Here is a 23,657-nt window from a genome sequence, read left to right as displayed (position 1 = left end):
TTAGGGGCGCAGCTGGCATGCCTTTCCGAGAGAGCTGCGCTGGTAAACCCAGAGCCTGCTGAAGCAGGAGTAGGAGAAGATGGAGGCAGGTTTGGCATGTCTGCCACATCGGCCTCCTCTTGGCACTGGCGCTTGTGCGAGGTAGCCGAGGGGAGAAGATTCCTGCAGAGCCTTCAGCAGGAGCCAGGACTCGCGTGCCGATTGCTGGGTCATGGGATGCAAGCCTTAGCTTGCGTGCCACAGCTGTTCCTGGCAGAGGTGCCAAAGCAGAGATGTACAACTCCTGGCTTGCACGCATGGAAGCTGCATCCCTGAGGCTTCCGGTTGGTGCCGGGCTCACAAATCGAGGCTTGCCCTCCAGCCTCCCCTTTCGCAGCTGGGAAAACAAGTCAGCTCCGACAATCTCCCTGCTGTGCGCATATCTGGGGTTAGAGGGACAATGCTCCCAAATTCTGGGCAGTTTTAAGAATTCAGCAGCAAGCCAAGGATGGAAAGAAATTCCAGGTCTTTTGTTGTTGCTGCTCCTTCTGCCTTGGTGACCAACAGGTTACTGGGAATTTTTTATTTTTTATCTCTGGCTGGGGAGTCCAAAGTTACAGCTTCCTTGCTTCTGGAGCGGCTCTCGGCTTACTGAAACATAATTGAGAAAAGTCACGGGGCCCTTGAAAGATGAATGGATGTGTTGTGGCGCCCAGGGCTGTGTCAGATTTGGGAAGCTTTCTCAGGGCCCCCAAACCCTTTGACTCTCCCTTCTCTGCAGGCTGAAAATAGAGGGTCGCTCTGATGTTCAAGGAGGCTGAGCTTCTGATCTTGGCCCCCGCAGATAGAAGGCTGGATGTGGCCCTTTGCTTGAGCTTCGCTTCAGAGAGCCGGGATTCTGTGCCCAGTCCAGGAGAAGTTTAGCAGGGCACCCTCACCCAGAGCGGAGAGCTGGGAGAAAAGGCTCTTTGTCTGCCGGAAGAATAGGCCAGAAATTCCCCTTACATTCAGACCTTCCCACAAACATTTCTGTTCCTGTTACGAGGCCGAAGGGGACCTGGCTGCTCCCTGGCGAAGCGCACGGTCTGCAGGGACTGATCGGTGCCAGGTTTTGCTTTGATTTCCAGGAAGCCATCGCCCCTTTCCTGCCTGCTGCCAGGTGAGTTGTTCCCTGTCGCCCAGGCTAAACATCCTCTTCGCTCCATCTCTCTCATGTTCTTGGGATGACTGAAGGGGGCTCAGAAGTGGGGTTCCCTCTTTTCCTCTCCCTCGCCAGCCTCCAGGGCCCTTTAGAGAATAATAAAGAGCCCAAAATGTATGTTCCAGCCTTAGGGAGGCAGCGCTAGGAAGAGGCCAAAGGGAGCTGACTGGGGCTGCCCCCCGCTTGCGTTTGGGGTGCCCAGGGAGGCGGCAAGGGTTTCAGAAATCAGACTGACCCCCACCAGGTGCAATGCCTTAGGAAGGTCTCCTGCACAAGCTGGGTGAAAACGGGGGGTGCCCACGCATGTCCCCCTCTCTTGCGTTTTGCGTTTCCTCCTCCCTTTGAACATTTATTGCGTGCTCTTTTATGAATCGGGATGAATCGGGGTCTGTTCCCCTTGCCAGACTGGGAGGGGCGGAGAATAGAGCGCCCTTTCTGATGGGGCTCGGCTGCGGTTCCTTCGTTTTGCTCTTGAGGAAGGCCCCTCTCGCCTTATCTTTTCATATTTAATAGCTTAATCCTCTCAGTTTGGCCTTCTGCTTTATGAGGAACTTTGGGCGGTGGTTTGATTATGACTTTGGTTTTATGGGCTGGAGGGAGATTCCCTGCGCCGTTCGTTCTCTCAGATTCTGACAGTTCGGTTTGGATCGGTGTGCATCTGCGAGGGCATTTTCACGAAGTGACATTTAAAGCCCCTCAGCTTCCAGTGCTGGCTCCAGAAATCTGCACTCGTGTGTGAATTGCCAGGGGTGGTGGAAAACGATTTAAGTTCGCAGAATAAAAGAGAAAACGAGGGTTGCACCAGTCATTTGAGGAAATGCAGGAGGAGGTGAAAGAATGAAAACAGGAAAGCTTGCAATGTTTTGGACTTTTCGGTTTAGAGAAAAGCTGAGAAAGGAGTGGAAATGTGTAAAATCATGCGTGGCCTGGAGGAAGTGGCCAGAGAACAGCCCCCCTCTCTCTCATATATATAATATTGGAAGGTGCAGAACAGATAAAATACAGTAAAGGGCTTTTTCATGCAGCACCATAATTAAACTATGGAACAGGAGGCAGTGATGACCCCCAACTTGTAGGGTTTTAAAAGGACTGGGCAAACTCACGGGTAGCCTTGGCATTATTAGCACTGCAGTTAACATTAACAAAGTTGTACCCAAAATCCACTGCAACTTGAGTGTGCCATATTAAGCCGAGCTCATCTCCTTGTCATCCGGCCCCCTCCCAGGGTGAACGCCGCATTCCCCCCTCTCTCTCTTGGAATGCGTGTCTTGTCAGAGTAGATGCGGGGGACCTCTATGTGTGCCCCCATTTCCCTCACCACTTTTTTTTTTAAAAAAGAAATTGCATCCTTTTCTCTCTTAGGGTCTATCTAGTAGGTTTCAGCCCAAGCCAAGATATTTTGCTGTCTGAGGCAGAGGAAATGCTCCCCCCCCCCAGCTATTTCCTTCTCAAGGCGGCTCACCTCATTTTGGTACCAGAATGACGGGAAAACGACAACTAAACCCAATCAAAAACAAAACAACTAAAAAATGAAAATGCTTAACCATTTCCTGCCCTGTTTCCTTTTGCCCCTAATGGTAGGGCCGGCCCATAATCATCTGGTTGCTGCAGCCACTGCGTGGCACCTTGTCTGTCTCCTTCCAGCAACTCCTGCAGCCCAGGTAAAGGTAAAGGGACCCCTGACCTTTAGGTCCAGTCATGGCCGACTCTGGGGTTGCAGCGCTCATCTCGCTTTACTGGCCAAGGGAGCCGGCGTACAGCTTCCGGGTCATGTGGCCAGCATGACTAAGCCACTTCTGGCGAACCAGAGCAGCGCATGGAAACGCCGTTTACCTTCCCGCTAGAGCGGTATCTATTTATCTACTTTGACGTGCTTTCGAACTGCTAGGTGGGCAGGAGCAGGGACCGAGCAACAGGAGCTCACTCCATCGCAGGGATTCTGATCGGCAAGCCCTAGGCTCTGTGGTTTAACCCACAGTGCCACCCGCGTCCCTGCAGCCCAGCTGGTGCCAAATGTCTTGCTCTTCTTTCCTTTGGACCACATCTTGTCGTCTGGGCAGCTCAGGACCCCAGACAAACTGGCCAGGCTTGCAGGTCGTTTCGCTGCTGCTAACACAGCTAACACGGGACGCAGCAGTTCCAAGTTGCCGGGCTCTACAGCCACAGCGGGCGCTGCGATTCTCCAACAGTTTGACTTCATCCTTGGAGGCACGCTCCATTGTCTCTCGAGACGAGTTGTGCCGATTCTGAGGATTAAAGCGGTTAAGTGGGCGCGTGTGGGTGTGGCGATCTAGTCTCAAGTTGCGAAGGCCGGGTTGCAAGGGAGGTCTTCCGAGAGACGAAGATGGAACTTCAGAGAGAGAAGCGCCAGTGTTATTTGGGGCGTCAGGGCCTGGTCAAAGGAAGCTGGAACGGTGCCCGCAGGCGTTGATCCGAGGGGCTTAGAGCCAGGGATTTCTCCGAAGCCACAGGGACATCCAGGCCCACTGTATTTATAGCGAACGAGGGCAGAGGATGGAGGGTGAGGTTGAGGGCAGGGGATTTGAGGGGGCAGAGCGGACCGATTTGGGGTGGGCTGAAGATGCCACATTATGTACTGTTCCGCTCGCCTCCACTAAAAAGGATATGGGAAATGGTTCAGATAAGGTAGGGCTTCTGTTACGTTCAGATATTCCCGGTCATTACGTGGATTTCAAAGGCGGAATTCACGTCGTGGGTGTGGATTTCCAAAAGGCGGCAAGTCAATCGAAGAAATCACTTGCTGTGGTTTTTTGGTGTTTTAGTAAAAAGAACTAAACAACTTTGGGGTTTGACCTATGCCGGATTTACGTATAAGCTAAACAAGCTATAGCTTAGGGCCCCACTCTTTTGGGGGCCCCAAAAAAATTTAAGGGGGAAAAAGAACTGGATGTACATTTCCAAAATCTAAGATAAAAAACAAATAAAATAAAACCTACATATAGCAACCGTGTTTTGTGTTGTGCAGGTTCCTGTGATGTAAGTCATGGGCCCCGCCTGCTAGCCTGCTCCCCAAAATATCACTGGTTTGCTCCTTTCTATATATAGGGTGCCTACATTCTGCATGGACTGGTTGCAGGGCAACATGTGCAAATGGCTTGAGATACCTATTAGGTCCATAAATTACCATATAGCATGTATGCAACACAAAAAACAGTGACAGTTTGTTGTTGGCAAAGGACAGCTGGACATATAAAGGGCCCCATTACCTTCAGGAGCTTAGGGCCTCATCAAACCTCAATCCAGCCCTGGGTATGACTAAAAAAAAAAAAAAAAAAAAAGAAAAAAAGCAAAAAAAAAAAGCTAAATGAGGGGATAAAGAAGGAAAGATTGCAGCATTTGGGACTTTTAGAGATGTTCATAAAAATGCACACTGCACAGAGAAAGGATAGTTGAAACTGTGGAACTCCCTGCTACATGAGGCAGAGAAAGCTATGGATGGCTGCTAGCTAGGAGGGTTCTTCTCTGCCTACACAGTCAGAGGCATCAACGCTTCCCAGTATTGGAGTGCTGGTTGGCCCCTGTTTGCCTTTTGAGACTTTGTTATGAGGTTAAAATAAACCAATAGGAATTCTGAAATAAAGAGAAAGAGAAAGGGGGAGGAGAATGAAAAACAACAACCAGGGTTCACAGCCTCATAAAATAAAGAGCCTTCTCAAGTGACTAATGATTGAATTGGATGTTACAACAAGAACTGACTTGATCCACAGGGAGTGCAAAACAAATGAGACGAATGCTTTAAATACTTGGCTCCCTGAAGCCGGGTTTACAGTATTCCTAACAGCATCTTCAGGCTGCAGCAAGACCTATGGGTTTTGCCCGGGGGTGTCCTGCCTGATGAAATATGACTTTTTAGGGTTTGCCCTTTTTTTAAAATGCCCCCCTGCTTCAACAAACGAAGAACTCCCTGCACAGAGAGAAATAACAGGTCAGGGAGGCAAAGCGAAAGCGGATTGTCTGTGTGTATGTATGTGTGTGTGTGTGTGTTTGTGTGGAACACATAACAGATCACAAAATTGAGGGGCTTTTCTGCGGCTGGATGAAGAAGTCCAAGTGGAAATTTACTGCTGGGAATTCTCAGGCGGGCGGCATGCCAAGCGCTAAATGGGGCAGCAAGAACAACTCACAAGCCGCAGTAGGGAGATGGGGGGGGGGGGAGAAGCAGAATTCTTTGCACTGCGCTCTCCCACTGTCCTCTCCCCGGGAATTGGAGCAGGAGGGGGGTCAATGGAAGGAAAGGGGAGGCATGGATGGGTGACGGGTTTGCACAGTTTGGAGACTTAACCTGGGGAGAAAACAGCAAAGAAGAGAGCAAAGCAGAGGTTATATTTTCTGAGAATCCTCCGTAAAAACAATCTCTCAAAGGACCTGTTGATGGCATTTTATCATTGTACTGTGGAGAGTGTATTAACTTAGGGTCTCTGTGTGTGGTTTGGGAGCTGCACAGTCAGGGAAAGAACAATGCTGTCCAGGGTTGCAAAGACTGCGGAGAGAATAATTGGGTGCACTCTTCCCACCTTGGATCAAATCTGTGCTTCCAGGTGCCATAAGGAAGCTGCAGAGATAGTGCAGAATAGTGCACACCCTGTAAATGATCTCTTTCATCTTCTGGAAGAAGGTCCAGGGTTATAAAGACTAGGACTAGCCGCCTGAGAAACAGTTTCTATTCAAATGCGATTTTGGTTTTAAATGCAGTATAAGGAGTCTCTATGGGAGTATATTGTATTTAAAAATGGGGTATCAGAGTTTTTAGGGGGCTAACCAGGCTGGGATAGAAGGCTTGTTGGTTTTTGAATGTCTTATGTAGATTTTCAATTTCGTTGTTCTGTATGGGACAATGACAATAAAGATTATTGTATCCTATCATATGGTATTCTGGGTTGGTGGCAGAGGAGGAGTCCTGGCAGCTGTGACTGTGTGCCCACAAAGTTACCCAAAAGAAGAGGATCAGGGAGGGAAGCAAGGGAATTGTAGGATTTTAGAGTTGGAAGGGCTCCCCAGGGGTCATTTAGACCAACCCCCAGCAATGCAGGAATCTCTGCTAAAGCATCCCTGACAACCTGTGCTGGAAAACCTCCAAGGCCCATGACCACCCGTCTTACAGTCAAACTGCTCTTACCGCCAGAAAATTCTTCCTGATGTTTAGTCGGAATCTCCTTTCTCGAAACGTGAAGCCACGGGTTCGAGTCCTACCCTGCAGAGCAGGAGAAAACAAGCGTGCTCCCTCTTCCATTTGACAGCCCTTGAGACACCTGAAGATGGCTGTCGTATCTCCTCCTAAATGGCAGGCGAGTGGTTATATTAATCATCCCTGGGGATAGGTATTTGCCCACTGCTTAATATGCTGCATCCCTAACTGGTTTAGGTCAGGGGTCAGCAAACTTTTTCAGCAGGGGGCCGGTCCACTGTCTCTCAGACCTTGTGGGGGCCGGACTATATTTTGAAGGAAAAAATATGAACGAATTCCTATGCCCCATAAGTAACCCAGAGATGCATTTTAAATAAAAGGACACATTCTACTCATGTAAAAACACACTGATTTCCGGACCATCTGCGGGCCGGGTTTAGAAGGTGATTGGGCCGGATCCGGCCCCTGGGCCTTAGTTTGCCTACCTATGGTTTAGGCATAGCTGTCAACATTTCCCTTTTTTAAAAGGGAAATTCCCTTATTCCGAATAGGATTCCTCGCAAGAAAAGGGTTTAGGGGTTTAGGTCATACTAATACAAAGAGAGGCATCAGTAACCCCTTCTGTGCTGCAAATCCCACGGGCTTCAAAGTAGAGGTTTGCCCCATTGACCTCCAGCTTCAAGGGCTGAGGTCGGGGGGGGGGGGGTCAGCTCTGGACCCCTGCCTCCCAGCTCTTTCCTTCTCTGTCAATATTCCTATCATCCTCGTCATCTTGGAAGGTTGGAGCAATCTCCCACTTATCCTCAGGGCTCTTTGCAGTTTGAAAAGAAAGAGAGGCAGAGGGAGAGACAAAATAAAAATGACAGCAGCGAAACAGAAATTCCAGGATATTGTGCCAAAGTGGAGCTTAATTCTGCAAAGGAAGCGAATTGGCATATATGCTGTTGTTTGCAAAGAGGCTAAGCAGAATATCAAATATCCTTCGGATGCCAGACGCTGCCCCACAAGGTGCCAACCCTGTCTGTACTGCGGTAATCCTGTTTTATTGACCTGTTTTCCCCCCTTGCTCTTGGGTCAAAAGGGCTGCCAGAGAGACTTGCAAAAAACCACTGGCTTATCTAAAAGGAACAACACAAAAGGAAAAAGGAACTGGAAGGGAGGAGGAAAAAAAACCTCGGGTAAACTTTTATTTAACAAAGACCTCTGCAATTTTCAGGAGGAGGGATTCTGTGCTCAGTGCTGGGTAATGGCACTTCCTCTGTGGAATTATGGGATACCAGCAGAATCTGGGTAGGGCTTTGAGAGCAGAAATGTTGCCAGTAGGTGGTGACTTAACTGCAAATGCACCATCTAAATTTTTTGCTCCATATACTTGAAGCGCTGAAAATGTGTCTCTGGGTTAAAGCCTGGGTCAAGCTGAGCTTTGTCCTTGTTTTACTTCATTTTGTCCGCTTAGACGTCCTTCCCGTGAGGGACATTAGACTGAGCATCTTGCTCTCGGGACTCCTAAGAATTCGAACCCAAGTCTCAGTTTGCTGGCCCAGCGGATTGAGTTACTTGAATCATTCAGATGAATAAAGAAGAAACACTTGTACAAGAATTGAGACCCTTTTCGGATTATTTGAGAAAATACTGCTGTCAAATGAAATCGCAGGCGGGACTTGAAATATAAGCAAACGAAGGAGAATGATGAAAGGAATGTACTGTAAGATACACGCGTTGGAGAAATATTATGTATATGGCAGGCGATGAATGATTTGAATAGAAACATCGTGGAAGTGAGGATAGGAAGTCAAAATCTCATGGCAGTATTGCATTGAAATTGAACTGAATTTGTTAAATTCTTTGGAAACCAATTTAAAATTATGTGTGTGTTTGGAAGCTGGCCTAAGATTCACGTTCGTTGCTCCGCCTACTTTCCCTCCTGACCCCGCCCCCACAGTCAATGTGGCCCCCAGAAGCTTGTGGCCCTCTGGCGGAAAATGTCTCCCCAGCTCTGTGGCGGCAGGGCCAGGTTCCCAGGATAGGGGAAGTGGCAGTTGTGAGTCTAATGTCTTAAAATAAATCACCGTTAACCGCAGACGGGATGCTGTGCCTTGACACTGCCCACCCTGGTTGGCGTCACCGCTGCGTGCCTTCCTCGCAGGGCTCACGTTTTGCCCGAGTCACTGCAGGTGGGGCAGGCCAGGGGGTGGGTGAGAGGCCTCCCGACGGGAAACCAGGGTGGCTTGGGTGACTCAGTGGATGGTACAGGACCTCTCGTCGATGAGTCAGCCCTTAGGGGCTGTCAGGCAGGGCGATTGCCCCGGCTGGTGTTGTCAACAAAATCTGCCCCTTTCCTTTATGGGGTATCCAAGAGCCCATATAGAGTCCTTACATAGGTTCCCTATTGGTAGGAGAAAATAACAGAGGCCAACCAGAGAATATTGAGAAGCAAAGAGGCTAGTAAGATCTTTATTAAACTGTTGCAACACTCACCACACACAGGAGGGAGGAGGAACCCCGAACAATGGTGCGCGAGCCCTTATGTAGACTTTTGAAATTGCCCACCCTGGAGCCCAAGACCACCCCCAAAAACATCCTACATGCATCACAGAAGGAGGCCGTTTACAGCAGAAATCCTGTCTGCTGGGATACCTGATAATGGTCACTGATTGCTTTACCTCTGCTTAAAAACCTCCAATGAAGGTTTTAAGGTCTCTTGTTGTGCCAGTTTGACATCCTCTCACCCCCCCCCCAAAAAATCATGTGCAAAGGATTGGATGGGGCTGTTGGCAATCTTGTCAGAAGAAGATCCGTGGAAGATGGAACCGGCTTGTTTTCTGCCGCTCCAGAAGGCAGGACTCGAATCCATGGCTTCAAATGAGAAGAACAGAGACGCCAAGATTCAAGAAGAACTCTCTCAACTGTTCAGCGCTGGAACGGAGTCACCCACATTGGATGTTTTTAAGCAGAGGTTGGGTGCATCTGTCAGGGATGCTTTCGTTTGAGATTCCTGCATTGCAGGGGGTTGGACTAGATGAGCTTTAGGAGTCCCTTTCAACACTTAAGACTCGTCAGATTCTATGATTCTAAGGTCTCCCTTCTGAAACACAGGGCCCCCCATCAGTGCTGGCACTGCCCCACTCGGGAAGACACACCTGTGAAAACAGCCTCATTCCCTTGATCGCCTGACCAGAACATCCTGTTCCAATTGTTTTCATTGTTAACGCTGGTTCAGTGGGTTTTCTTTATTGTTTAATTATGGATGCATCTAACGTTTCAGTGGAATGGTTTTACTGTGCATTTTAACCATGTGTGGATATATTTTTGTAATAGGTTTTTCACTTCGACACTGCCTGGATAAATCATCGTTATTATTAATTGCAATATATGTGTGTGTGTGTGTGTGTGTGTGTGTGTGTATACAGTGGTGCCCCGCAAGATGAATGCCTCGCAAGACGAAAAACTTACTAGACGAAAGAGTTTTCCGTCTTTTGAGGTGCTTCGCAAGACGAATTTCCCTATGGGCTTGCTTCGCGAGACGAAAACGTCTTGCGAGTTCTTGCGAGTTTTCCCCCCTTTCCCCCCTTTTTCTAAGCCGCTAATAGCGCTAATCCGCTAATAGGGATGCTTCGCAAGACGAAAAAACTGCAAGACGAAGAGACTCGCGGAACGAATTAATTTCGTCTTGCGAGGCACCACTGTATATATGTATATGTATGTATGTATGTATATGTATATATGTATGTATGTATCATTGAATCATAGAATTGTAGAGTTGGAAGGGACCCCTAGGGTCATCAAGGCCAACCCCCCCCCTTCAATGCAGGAATCCTGCCCACAGTCGTCCCTGGGTGGGCTCGAACCACCAACCTTCTAAACATCCTCCCTGTGACATTTGAGAGAGTGAAGAGTAACCTTGGCGGTCATCTAGTCCAACCCCCTTGCAATGCAGGAATCGCGGCTGCAGAATCCCTGACCAATGGCCAGGCACCCTCTGTTTAAAAGCCTCCAAGGAGCGAGAGTCTGTTCCACAGTCAAACAGCTCTTGCTGTCAGAAAGTTCTTCCTGATGTTTACTTGGGATCTACTTTCTCATATGCCTGTTGTCTTTATCCAATGACAAACCTAGACAGCATCTTACAAATCAGAGACATCACCTTGCCAACAAAAGGTCCATACAGTGGTACCTCGGGTTAAGTACTTAATTCTTCCAGAGGTCTGTACTTAAGCTGAAACTCTTCTTAACCTGAAGCACCACTTTAGCTAATGGGGCCTCCCACTGCCGCCGTGCCGCCGGAGCCCGATTTCTGTTCTCAACCTGAAGCAAAGTTCTTAACCTGAAGCACTATTTCTGGGTTAGCAGAGTCTGTAACCTGAAGCGTATGTAACCCGAGGTACAACTGTATAGTTAAAGCTCTGTTTTTCCCAGTAGTGATGTATGGAAGTGAAAGCTGGACCTTAAAGAAGGCTGATCGCCGAAGAATGGATGCTTTTGAATTCTGGTGCTGGAGGAGACTCTTGAGAGTCCCATGGACTGCAAGAAGATCAAACCTCTCCATTCTGAAGGAAATCAGCCCTGATTGCTCACTGGAAGGACAGATCCTGAAGCTGAGGCTCCAATACTTTGGCCACCTCATGAGAAGAGAAGACTCCCTGGAAAAGACCCTGATGCTGGGAAAGATGGAGGGCACAAGGAGAAGGGGACGACGGAGGACGAGATGGTTGGACAGCGTTCTCGAAGCTACCAGCATGAGTTTGACCAAAGTATGGGAGGCAGTGGAAGACAGAAGTGCCTGGCGTGCTCTAGTCTGGGGGGTCACGAAGAGTTGGACACAACTAAATGACTAAACAACAACACTTTCTCATAACTTGAATCCGGGTCTTAGCCTCCGGAGCAGGAGAAATCCTCCAGCCCTTCAGATGCTTGCTATTAATATTCCTCCAGGGGCTCCAAGTGGCACACTTGATTCTCTCCATTCACCTTTTAGCCCCACGAGAACCCTTCGAGGTAGGACAGGCAGAGAGGCAGTGACTGGCCCAAGGGCAGAGCGGAGCAGGCTTCATGGTCTGGGTGGGGATTTGAACTGTGCACCCACATGGAAAGGGATGTGGCATGTGAAATAACAACAACGGCAACTTGTCGGCATCTCAGGAGCAAAGGAGGGCCAGGGGCTGGGCATGGGAAGGCTGGATTTGATCCTTTGCTTCAGAATCCCAGTTGCTGGAAAATGCAGGGCTCTCGTGCTCGGATCCTGCTTGCTGGCTTCTCACATTCATCGGCGAGAAGAGGACGAGCCCTTGGCCTGATCCAGCCACCTCGCCCAGAGCCGAGCCCTCGCTGGCGGAAGCAAAGCACAGAAATGAAAGCAGAGGCGTTGCTCCTCTCTCTCCGCTTCAGTAAGTGCCTGTCGTTTTTTCGCATGCGTTTCCTGCCCGGCGCTGGATCATGTCTTAATGCACTTCCTGGAGCAGGAAACGCGGGTCAAGGCCGTTGCCCTATCGGATCCGGCACCCTGCAACACACAACTGAGCGGATCCTGACCCCAGCAGCAACAGCAGCAGCAAAGGAACCAAATTGCATTATGTTCTGGAATGTAAAACTTGCTGCAGTGAAGAGCGTTCCTTGCAGATTGAAAGGGGACGGGGGCCTAATCCAGCCCACTGGTCAATTGAATCTGGCCCCAGTGGCAGCTTATGTCCTTGGGTCAAATTCTAAAAAAAGTTCAGCACCTTCAACTCTAAAGAAAAGAGTAAATGCGAAAAAAAGCTGAACAATTTTGGGGTAAACTTCAATCTGAAAAAAGCTCAACAGCTTTGGTTGGCCCTCACGCATGTTCAGTTCATCAAATCTGGCCCTCTTTGAAAAATGTTTGGGCAAGGGATCCCAAACTTTTTCAGGCCAGCACCCCCTTGGTTCCATCAACTCGTCCTCAGTGGGCCCCCACCTTACCCTATTACAAAGTGTTATTCAGAATAGCGGTTTGCACGGCCCAATAAGGACATACCCTCCAACATTTCTCAGATGAAAATAGGGACATTTCTCATTTTCCTCCCTCCAACTGGTAAAGGTAAAGGTACCCCTGACCACTAGGTCCAGTTGTGGCCGACTCTGGGGTTGCGGCGCTCATCTCGCTTTACTGGCCGAGCACGGAAACGCCATTTACCTTCCCGCCAGAGCGGTACCTATTTATCTACTTGCACTGGTGTGCTTTCAAACTGCTAGGTTGGCAGGAGCAGGGACCGAGCAACGGGAACTCACCCCGTCGCGGGGATTTGAACCATCGACCTTCTGAACGGCAAGCCCAAGATGCTCTGTGGTTTAGACGACAGCACCACCCGTGTCCATCCCCCTCCATCTTACCCTCCTCCTATTTTCTGCAGAGCATTTCCTATCAGAAGAAGGGTCAGTGCCATCACCAAGGGGACACAGCACACACACCGTCTTGAGAAAACCCCTTAATCCTGATCTTATTTTAATCTTTGGTAGAATCATAGAATTGTAGAGTTGGAAGGGACCCTGAGGGTCATCTAGTCCGACCCCCTGCAATTCAGGAATCTCAGCTAAAGCATCCATGACAGATGGCCATCCAACCTCTGCACTGGGCTGGGTTTTGGCAGCGGCAGCCATGCCGCTATGAGCTACCCAAGGGAGGAGGCTAGCCACAGCCGCTATGGAGAGGCCATGAGATGCTCCCTCGTGGCCACCGCTGTTCCTTGGGACAGGTGTTGGCTCAACCTGTTCCCAGAGCTCAGCATCAGTAGCACTGGCAGAGGAAATGGGGACATTCCGGGATCAAATCAGAAGCCAAAATGGCTTTCGTAATCCTGGGACTTTCTGGGGAAATTGGGACATTTGGAGCAGTGCCAGATTTACTTATAAGCTAAACAAGCTATAGCTTACCCCCAAAAAATTTAAAAGGAAAAAAAAAAACTGGATGTACATTTCCAAAATATAAGATAAAGAAACAAATAGAATAAAACCTAGATACAGCCACAGTGTTTTGTGTTGTATAGGCTCCTGTGATGTAAGTCATGGGCCCCGCCTGCTAGCCTACTCCCTAAAATATCACTGGTTTGCTCCTTTCTATATATAGGGTGCCCACATTCTGCATGGACTGTTTGCATAGAGACTGGTTTTTAGAGACTAGATGATGAGTCTCTGTAAATTGTGTTTCTAAAGGAACTTTTGTTATTGCCAAATGCCAATCTGTTTGCATTATTAAATTTGTTATGAATCAAAAATCATTTTAACTTAGAGCTTAATAATTATTTCACTATTAATATACATCTTAATAAATAATAATAATAATAATAATAATAATAATAATAAATTTTATTTATATCCCGCCCTCCCCAGCCGAAGCCGGGCTCAGGGCGGCTAACAACAATAAAACAGTACAAAAGTACAACACAAACAACACTCTAAAATCATTCATTATAAAATTAATTAAATTCAAGCCACTGGCCACCACTGGGCCAGAGCTCCGCGAAGATTGCCAAGGGAGGGAGTCAGGCTGTGCCCTGGCCAAAGGCCTGGCGGAACAGCTCTGTCTTGCAGGCCCTGCGCAGTGGCGTAGCATGGGTTGTCAGCACCCGGGGCAAGGCAAGTAATTTGTGCCCCCTAACCCGTGGATTTGCGCCCCCTAACTCCCAGATGTTGCGCCCGGTGCGGCTGGCCCCCCTGCAGCCCCCACGCTACGCCACTGGCCCTGCGGAAAGATGTCACTATTGTATTTCACTATTAATATACTTCTTAATTGTATTTCAGTTCAACAATTACTTTGATAAAATACATATTGTGTTATGTGCAAATGGCTTTAGATACCTATTAGGTCCATAAATTACCATCTAGCATATATATTCAACACAAAAAACAGCGACCATTTGTTGTTGATGAAGGACAGCTGGACATATAAAGGGCCCCATTACCTCCAGTAGCTTAGGGCCTCATCAAACCTAAATCCAGCCCTGATTTGGAGGGTGTGCAACCCGCCAATGAAGACAATAATGCAATAAAATTCATAGCAGTAACAATTAGTTTCACTTGTCTTCAAAATCCAATTAGAGGTTGATGGCAAGGAAAAAGATGGCGTTGAAAGAGAATTTCCTGGATGCCAAGATCCAGGTTTGGGGCACAAACTCTGGCGAGATGCCGGAGTGAGAAGCTGCCAAGGAGGACTTGAATGCGACAGCAGATCCTGGCAACAGGTGGCTCACCTGTTCAACAGGTGATTGTGGACGTAGGGCAGAGCCCTTGTGAGAAGCGCCGGCTTAGAAGGTGGCTGCGTTCTGCGTCGTTTTGTGTGACTTGCCCGGCTTGCGGAGAAATTCAGCTCCCCACACCTGTAGCCCTCATGATTTTGTCGATAAGATTTGGAAGCAGACAGGCGGAGGCTGAATGGCTCCAGTGTTCAGTGGCTGGAATGTCTGTGCCCTCTGGCGAAACTCTTGGTCAGCGTCGCAGCCATCAAGTTTCCACACCCTCCAAAATTTCTCTAAAAAAATCAGGATACAGTCATTCCTTGGGTTACAGCGGTTACAGCCGCTTCAGGTTGCGTTTTTTCGGGTTGCGAACTGCTGAAACCCGGAAGTACCGGAATGGATTACTTCCGGGTTTCGGCGGTCGCCCATGCACAGAAGTGCTAAATCGTGCTTTGCACATGTGCAGAAGCACCCAATCGCAACCCACGTGTGTGCAGACTCGGGTTGCGAACGCTGCAGGTTGCGAATGTGCTTCCTGCACGGATTACGTTCGCAACCCGAGCATCCACTGTACCCTTAACAACAACATCATCAACAACAATTTTATTATTTATACCCTGTCCATCTGACTGGGCTCCCCCAGCCTCTCTGGGCGGCTTCCAACGTAGATAAAAACATAGTAAAATGTTAAACATTTTAAAAACCTTCCCTAGATGGTTAAAAGCCTTCAGATGCCTTCCAAAGGTTGTCTAGTTACTTATCTCCTTGGCTCGGGGGTTGCATAACTCCACACCCTCCCAACATTTCTTGGATGAAAATAGGGACGTCTTAAGGAAAAACGGGACATTCCAGGATCCAGTCAGAAACTGGGGCGGCTTCTGTAAATCCAGGACTGTCACTGGAAAATAGGGACACTTGGAGGATCTGCATTGGGGGGGGGGTGTTTGGGTGTGTATGCAGGAGAACATCCTGGTGAATTGTTCCCCAAATCATCAACAGGGGTCAATGGAGCCGCTTGGATTACTGTTTAATAGCTGTTCTTTAGGAGTTCTGTCTTGAACTGCACGCTTTCTCCTAGTCACCACCACCTGTTTTAACTCTTCCGTTGTTCTTCCTCCTCCTTTTAAAAAATATTTGATTTTGTTAACAACAAAAAATGTTCAAACATAACCCCCCAAAAAAAGAAAAGGAAAGAATCAAAAATTTGGACCGTGGAGTGTCATAATCTGGGAAAACAAGTCCAGAGATGTACAGTGGTACCTCGGGTTACATACACTTCAGGTTACAGACTCCGCTAACCCAGAAATAGTACCTCAGGTTAAGAACTTTGCTTCAGGATGAGAACAGAAATCGTGCTCCAGCGGCGCGGCAGCAGCAGGAGGGCCCATTAGCTAAAGTGGTGCTTCAGGTTAAGAACAGTTTCAGGTTAAGAACGGACCTCCGGAACGAATTAAGTACTTAACCCAAGGTACCACTGTAGTTCAGTTCCAAAGGCCTAATAAAGTATTAACTCATACAGGGATTCTCTTTACAAATAAGAAAGATGCGTCAGAATAAATCCGTTCTCCATCTGTGAGCACCATCCTTACTGAGAATAAAGTTACTACGGGGGTCTTAAATGAGTTTGCCATTTGCTTATACTGGTGGCACTGAATGACCCTGTGGCTCAAAGTTTGTTTAAGAAAGGAAATCCACCCACCCGCACACATGCAATATCTCTTGTATGTGAGTCAACCTCTGTCTTTTCGATTCTTTTAGTGTAGGCGATACCTTTTCAAGAAGGGCAGTTTGCCAGAGCCTTGAAGACCAGCAGTCCAAACTATTAGGATTAAAGGTCTGTTAAGGGTTTGTTTCTTCCAACCAGTTTCACCCATCAATCATTTTTTAATTTATTTTATTTTTTAAAAAAGGCTCTTTTGCATTTCTGGGGCCTTAGGAGACAGGAATGCCCACGCGCCGTCCTTCCTTCTGCTATGAGCTAATTGCAAAACGCTTTCTGCCAAATATTCAATCTCCCCCCCCCCCCCCTTTCAAGTTCCTCATCTGCAATTTCTGCAATTGGAAAGGTCTCGTAAACAGAAACTCCCTCGCTCTTGACGGAAGCACAGTAGCCTTCAGTAAAAGGGGGCATGGATTGCTCAGACCCACTCAGACATTGCCAAAGGAGGTGAAGTCCAGAGGTTGGTGCCACACTGCCTTTTTTTTCTTAAAATAAATGTTGTTTTGGGGAATCTTAGGATGTGCTACCCTGGGGCTCGAGGGACGTTTGGGGCGAGTTTGTTTGCACCTTTCTGTACAACGAAGGCTTTTCTTCCTGGTGGGTGTTAGAGCTGGCATGATCTTTGGACCGAAAATATGTAAAAGAGGGCACGGGCAGGAAAATCTCAACAGCTGGGAAGCGTCTTTGACCCGCGTTGCTTTGGGCAATTCCTAAGGAATATCCTGGGCTTTCTCTTCTGGCGCCTCCGTTTTGGTTCATAATATGTGGAACTTGGCAGAGTGGTAAGAGCCTTGGGTGGAGAAGGTTCACTCGCCCGCTTCTCCAGGCTCTTTGCCCGAGAGAGCCTCTGCCAGTCAGAGTAGGCATACTGAGCTAAACAGGCCAAAGGTTTGACTTGATATAATGCAGGTTCCTGTGTTGCCGGTTGAAAGAAAAGCTGGCTTTTTGCAACTGATTTTGCTACCCTGGAAATTCCTTGCCTGATTCACTCACATAGGAAATACTGGATGAAATTTGTCGCAGTGTACTTTAGACAGAACGGTTTGCTTGAGATGAAATTTGTCGCAGGGCTCTGTTTGGGCCAGTTTGCCCCCTGCACTCCTCGTGATCTCGGGTGCTTTCCTCCCACTGGGGAGCGTGACAAATATGGGACAGGCTGTCAGGCGGTGTGGAACTAGATTTTTGCAAAACTCTGCTTTGGGGAGACTCCGTTATTTGTTGTCGTCTCCCAGTGAAATTTGCTTTTTCTCTATTTTGGTTGCTTCTGCATTGTGGGCGTATTTTCACTTTCTGCTGCAGCGCGTGTGTGCTCTGGAAGCCCGTCCCCCCCCCCGCCACCCCCCCGGTGCCATCTGGCGTGTCTTAGCACACGGCACAGCTCTGAATTGCGTGGGCTGTTCTGTGAACAGAAGGACAGAAGGACCATCTCCAGTCCCGTAAGCGGGATTCAAACTCCCCTCCTTCATTTTCCAGCCACTGGCATTCAGACGCATTTCACCCTCTGGCTTCCCCATAGCCATGGTGACTACTAGCTGTCCACTCAACTTTGAAAGCCATCTAGGTCACTTGTTGAATCCTGACAAGACAGAAGTACTGTTTTGGGGGAACAGGAGGTGGGCGGGTGTGGAGGACTCCCTGGTCCTGAATGGGGTAACTGTGCTCCTGAAGGACCAGGTGCGCAGCCTGGGAGTCATTTTGGACTCACAGCTGACCATGGAGGCATAGGTCAATTCTGTGTCCAAGGCAGCTGTCTCCCAGCTCCATCTGGTACGCAGGATGAGACCCTTCCTGCCCACAGACTGTCTCGCCAGAGTGGTGCATGTTCTGGTTATCTCCTGCTTGGACTACTGCACTATGCTCTGTATGGGGCTACCTTTGAAGGTGACCTGGAAACTTCAACTAATCCAGAATGCGGCAGCCAGACTGGTGACTGGTGGCGGCCGCCGAGACCACATAACACTGGTCTTGAAAGACCTACACTGGCTCCCAGTACGTTTCCAAGAACAATTCAAAGTGTTGGTGCTGACCTTGAAAGCCCTAAACGTCCTCGGCCCAGTATACCTGAAGGAGTGTCTCCACCCCCATTGTCCAGCCCTGATGTCCAGCTCCGAGGGCCTTCTGGTGGTTCCCTCCAAGCGAGAAGTGAGTTCACAGGGAACCAGGCAGAGCGCCTTCTCAGTAGTGGCACCCACCCTGTGGAACGCGCTCCCATCAGATGTCAAAGAGAAAAACAACTACCAGACTTTTAGAAGACATCTGAAGGCAGCCCTGTTTAGGGAAGCTTTTCATGTTTCATAGGTTATGGTATTTTAGTGTTCTGTTAGAAGCTGCCCAGAGTGGCTGGGGAAACCCAGCCAGATGGGCGAGGTATAAATAATAAATATTTATTGTTGTTTTGTTGTTGTTGTTGCTGTTGCTGTTGCTATTATTATCCTGTGGGAGTGAGTTCCATAGGTTAACTCTCTGCTTTGTGAAGAAAGACTTTCTTTCATCGGTCCTGAATCTTCCAACGTTCAGTTTCGCTGGATATCCATGAGTCTAATGTTATTAGCGAGGGAGAAAAACGTCTCTCTCTCCACTGTGCAATTCAACACAGAGGCTAGCAGGCTTGTTGTGGGAGCCTCACAATGGTCGTCCCCTGTTGTCCATCGCCAGAAGTTGGAACCAGTGCTGGATTTACATATGAGCTGAACAAGCTATAACTTAGGACCCCACTCTCTTGGGGGCCCCCCCCAAAATAAAGAAAAAATCACTGGATGTACATTTCCAAAATATAAGATAAAAAACAAATAAAATAAAACCTACATACAGCAACCGTGTTTTGTGTTGTGTAGGCTCCTGTGATGTAAGCAATGGGCCCCGCCTGCTAGCCTGCTCCCTAAAATATCACTGGTTTGCTCCTTTCTATATATAGGGTGCCTACATTCTGCATGGACTGGTTGCATGGCAACCTGTGTAAATGGCTTTAGATACCTATTAGGTCCATAAATTACCATATACCATATATTCAACACAAAAAACAGCGACTGTTTGTTGTTGTCAAAGGACAGCTGGACATATGAAGGGTCCCATTACCTTGTTTGAGGCTGAGGGCCTCATCATACCTGAATCCGGCCCTGGTTGGGACCCAGAGGTATATTGCTCCCAGCTCTGGAGGCTCCATTGGTTAAGAGCCACTGATGTACCTTCTCTTTATTTATTTTTAAAAATGTGCCCAATCCCCCTTCTTAAAAGTACTCAGGGCTGGGTTTGGCAAACTGCCCTTCTCGAAAAGACATCTCACAAACTAAGCATATCGAAAGGACATATAATAGTGACAATTTTTTAAAATGGCATGATTTTATTTCTTAGGCAAATATTGAGGCATGTGGTTGCTCAGTGCAACTTCCTCTTTGCCAAGCATCACTTTACAAACTTCCACCATGTGGCCTGTTCCTCACCTTTAACCTGAAAAGTCCGAGATGCTGCAACCTTTCTTCACCCCCTTTTTCTGAAGTGGAATCTGCACACATAAAAAAAACCATTGTGAAAATGCTTTTTTTAAAAAAGCGTTTTAAAAAAGACGTTGAATTTTCCGTAAGGCTCACCATCGCCATCTACTGTCACATTGCATATTGCCCTGAAAACACACTTAAAATATTTTATTTGCAGCTGTGTAGCAGAGTCCCAAGTCCAAGATATCCTTTTTTTAGGTGTGTCGACCAGAATGGCACCCAGTATTCCAAATGCGGGAAAAACCGGGGAGCAGAATTGCTGGCATCTTTTCTCTCTCTCCCGGCGAGGCTGCTGAGCGGATTAACGCCTGAGCAACAAGGCAGCATTTTTTATTCTGCAGCTTTCCTCCAGCGTTACAACGTCTTGCCTCCAAAAGACTCAGCAGTCAGGGTCGGCTTGCCGCACATTTGCGGAAAGCGCTGGAGCTTTGTCGGGGAGAAAGGCAGTCGTGTGGACTAGGCGCTCCTGTTTGCTGTCATTGAGTTGGGCTGCTGGGCTTCCAGTTCCTTCTCGAGTTCGCTGTTTCAGCCACAGAGAGGAATCACACACGGAGCAGCTTGTGGTTAGCAAGTAGAAGAGGGTGACTCTGTTTTGCGTACGTTTTAAAGCCGCCTTTGGCAGCCTGGTGTTCTCCATCACACCTCCATGAGAGGTTCAGAGGGTGGCAACACGAGAACGGGGCCTTTTCTGCAGTGGCTCCCCGTTTGTGGGATGCTCGTCTGGTGCCTTCATTATATACATTTAGGCGCCAGGCAAAAATGTTCTCTTCAGCCAGGCCTGTGACTGGTTAAAGTCCGGTACCCTTTTAAATGTGCAGACAGATCACAGAATCACAGAGTCATCGTCTTCTTGGGCGATCCCTCATCGCCGAGTAAGATTGTCTTCCATGAACATGGTTTTAACAATGAGTCCGTAAGTGACTGTGGAGGCCAGTTCTGGATCCACACGTCCTTCCACAGTGGGGACATTGGTTTCCAGGCAAGAGTTGATCACGGCGTGGATTTGCCAAGCGTGCCTTCCTCTTAGCACCTTTCTCCCTTGCTTCCTGAGTTCGAGTGTCTTCAAAGCTCATGACACCTTTGGTCAAGGCTGTTCTCCAATTGGAGCACTCACAGGCCAGTGTTTCCCAATTGTCGGTGTTTATACTACATTTTTAAATATTTGCCTTGAGACAGTCTTTAAATCTCTTTTATTGACCACCAGCATTACGCTTTCCATTTTCAAGTTCGGAATGGAGTAGTTACAGAATCATAGACCACAACTGTCTTTTAGTCCAGCTCCCTGCAAATGCTGGAATCTTTTTTGCCCAGCCTTGGGCTCAAGCCCACGACCGAGAGATGAAGAGTCTCGTGCTCTACCAACTGAGCTATTGTGGGAAGGGGGATTATTGGTTTGCTTTTGCTTTCATTATGAAATTTGAGTTTCTGATATTGGAATTTCGTGTTGTGAACCGCACTGAGATCCGCGGGCAAAGGGTTGGTGAAGCAGTGGCTTCAAGTTACAAGAAACGAGTGGGAAAAACTGTGGACTAAAACAATTAAATTCACAGCATGTGTGTCACTCAAAGAAAATATATTTAAGATGATGGACTGATGGTATATCACACCTGCCAAACTTGCTAAAATGTATAGAAATCAAGACAAAAATTGTTGGAAGTGTAAGGAGAAAGAGGGGAATTTCCTCCATATGTGGTGGACTTGCTCCAAAGTGAAAGGCTTCTGGGATATAATATATAATGAGTTTTAAAAGGTTTTGAAATATAACTTCAGTAAAAAACCAGAGGCATTTTTATTAGGTTTAATTGGTGAGGAAATACACAAAAGAGATGTAAACATGTTTATGTATGCCACAACGACTGCAAGGACACTTCTGACTCAGAAATGGAAGCAGCAGGAACTTCCAACACTGGAAGATTGGCAGGTCAAGATGGTGGAGTACGCAGAGATGGCCACGTTGACGGGGAAGATCCGGAATCAGCGCAACGAACTGTTTCAAAAGGACTGGAACAAATTTATCTTTTTTATGAAAGAAAATTGTAAACATTTGAAAACGTTTGTAGGTCTGAATTGAAATGTTTTGTAATGTAAATATAAGGAACTAATTTGCCGATCGTAAGGTGAAATATTATAATTTGACAAAGAAGGGTAAATAAGTGATTATAGAAATGCGAAGAACATGGAAAAGTATGTGGAAGTCAGAAAGAGGGAGGGAAGGAGGTCGATGCTCTTACAGAGTAATATATAAAGTCATAGAATTATGTAACAAAATGTGAATATGATTTAAGTGGAAAATCCAATAAAAATTATTTAAAAGAAAAAAAGAAAGAAACAAGATTCCAACTAAACTTCAGGAAGAACTTTCTGACAGTGAGAGCCGTTTGACAGTGGAATGGGCTTTCTCGGGAGGTGGGGGACTCTCCTTCCTTGGAGGTTTTTAAGCAGAGGCTGGATGGCCATCTGTCAGGGATGATCTAGCTGAGATCAGACTACATGACCTGCTTGTTGGTTTCCTATAATGGGAATTTGTTTGGCCATGGTGAGAACATGATGCTGGACTAAATGCCTACTGCACCCTGTCCCAACCTGGTGCCCTTCTGACGTCGCGGACTACAACTCCCATCAGGCACAGCATCATATGTCCGTGCTGGCTGGGGTTGATGGGTGTTGTAGTCTGAAACATCTGGAAGGCAAGCTGGCTGGGGAAGCCTGCTTTAATGAGCCATAAGATTGCTACAATACAGTGGTGCCTTGGTTCTCAAACGCCTTGGTACTCAAACAACTTGGAACCCAAACACTGCAAACCCGGAAGTAAGTGTTCTGGTTTGCAAACGTGCTCCGTTTTGAGTGTTACTCTGTCTGCTTTTGCTATTTATTTTGCGTTTGTGTTTTTGTGGCTCTTTTTTGTTTGTTTTTGTGACTGTGTGGAACCCAGTTCAGCTACTGATTGATTGATTGTGTGACTGCAGTACAGTGGTACCTTTGGTACGGATCCCGTTCGCAACATGAAAAGAGCGCAACCCGCAGCGGCATGTCTGCGCACTCGTGGGTTGCGATTAGCTCCTTCTGCGCATGCGTGTGACATCATCTTGCGGTTCTGCGCATGCGCGAGTGGCGAAACCCGGAAGTAACCCTTTCCAGTACTTCCAGGTCACTGCGGGACGTAACCTCAGAGAACGTAACATGAAGCAAACGTAACATGAAGTATGACTGTATATTTTCTGGGTTCCTCCTCCTGCGTGTGAGGGGAGCGCCCTGTTGCAACAGATCAATAAAGATCAAGCTTACTAGCTGCTTTGCTTCTCAATAGTCTCTGGTTGGCCTCTGTTATTTTCTCCTACCAATAGGGAACCTACGTAAGGACTCTATATGGGCTCTTGGATACCCCATAAGGGAAAAGTGCAATTTTTGTATACAATAATAGCTCAGTCGGTAGAGCATGAGAGTCGTCATCTCAGGGTCTTGGGTTCAAGCTCCACACTGGGCAAAAAGATTCCTGCATTTCAGGGGGTTGGACTAGATGTCCATAAGTGACTCTTCCAGCTATGAGCCCATCAGGACTTCCTCAGTTAAAATATACAGTATAATTAGCCAGCTGAAAAGCATAACCCAGCGGGCTGCACACGATGTGCTCAGGACTTTCGTAGAATCATAGAATCCTAGAGTTGGAAGAGACCCCAAGGGCCATCGAGTCCAACCCCCTGCCAAGCAGCAAACACCATCAGAGCACTCCTGACATATGGTTGTCCAGCCTCTGCTTAAAGACCTCCAAAGAAGGAGACTCCACCACACTCCTTGGCAGCAAATTCCACTGTCAAACAGCTCTCACTGTCAGGAAGTTCTTCCTAATGTTTAGGTGGAATCTTCTTTCTTGTAGTTTGGAACCATTGCTCCGTGTCCGCTTCTCTGGAGCAGCAGAAAACAACCTTTCTCC

General features: G+C 47.7%; 1 protein-coding gene across 7 annotated transcripts in view; it reads left to right on the top strand.

Moving 5' to 3' along the window:
* The first annotated feature begins 767 nt into the window (after window positions 1-767).
* The window catches only part of ARAP1 (ArfGAP with RhoGAP domain, ankyrin repeat and PH domain 1), a 145,049-nt gene continuing 122,159 nt past the window's right edge, over window positions 768-23,657 (top strand). For 4 of the 7 annotated variants that reach the window (XM_081860058.1, XM_081860060.1, XM_081860061.1 and 1 more), the window contains exon 1: window positions 769-1,138. The gene's annotated coding sequence lies outside the window, so the exon portion shown is untranslated. Of the gene's footprint in view, window positions 1,139-16,574; window positions 16,693-23,657 lie in introns of those variants that run through there. The other 3 variants (XR_014156138.1, XM_081860059.1, XM_081860057.1) reach the window with 3 other exon arrangements.

This window comes from Podarcis erhardii, assembly GCF_964252035.2.
Source record: "Podarcis erhardii genome assembly, chromosome: 4".
Lineage (NCBI taxonomy): Eukaryota > Metazoa > Chordata > Lepidosauria > Squamata > Lacertidae > Podarcis > Podarcis erhardii.
Note: the sequence above shows the minus strand (reverse complement) of the source record. Positions and strands in the feature narration are given on the sequence as shown.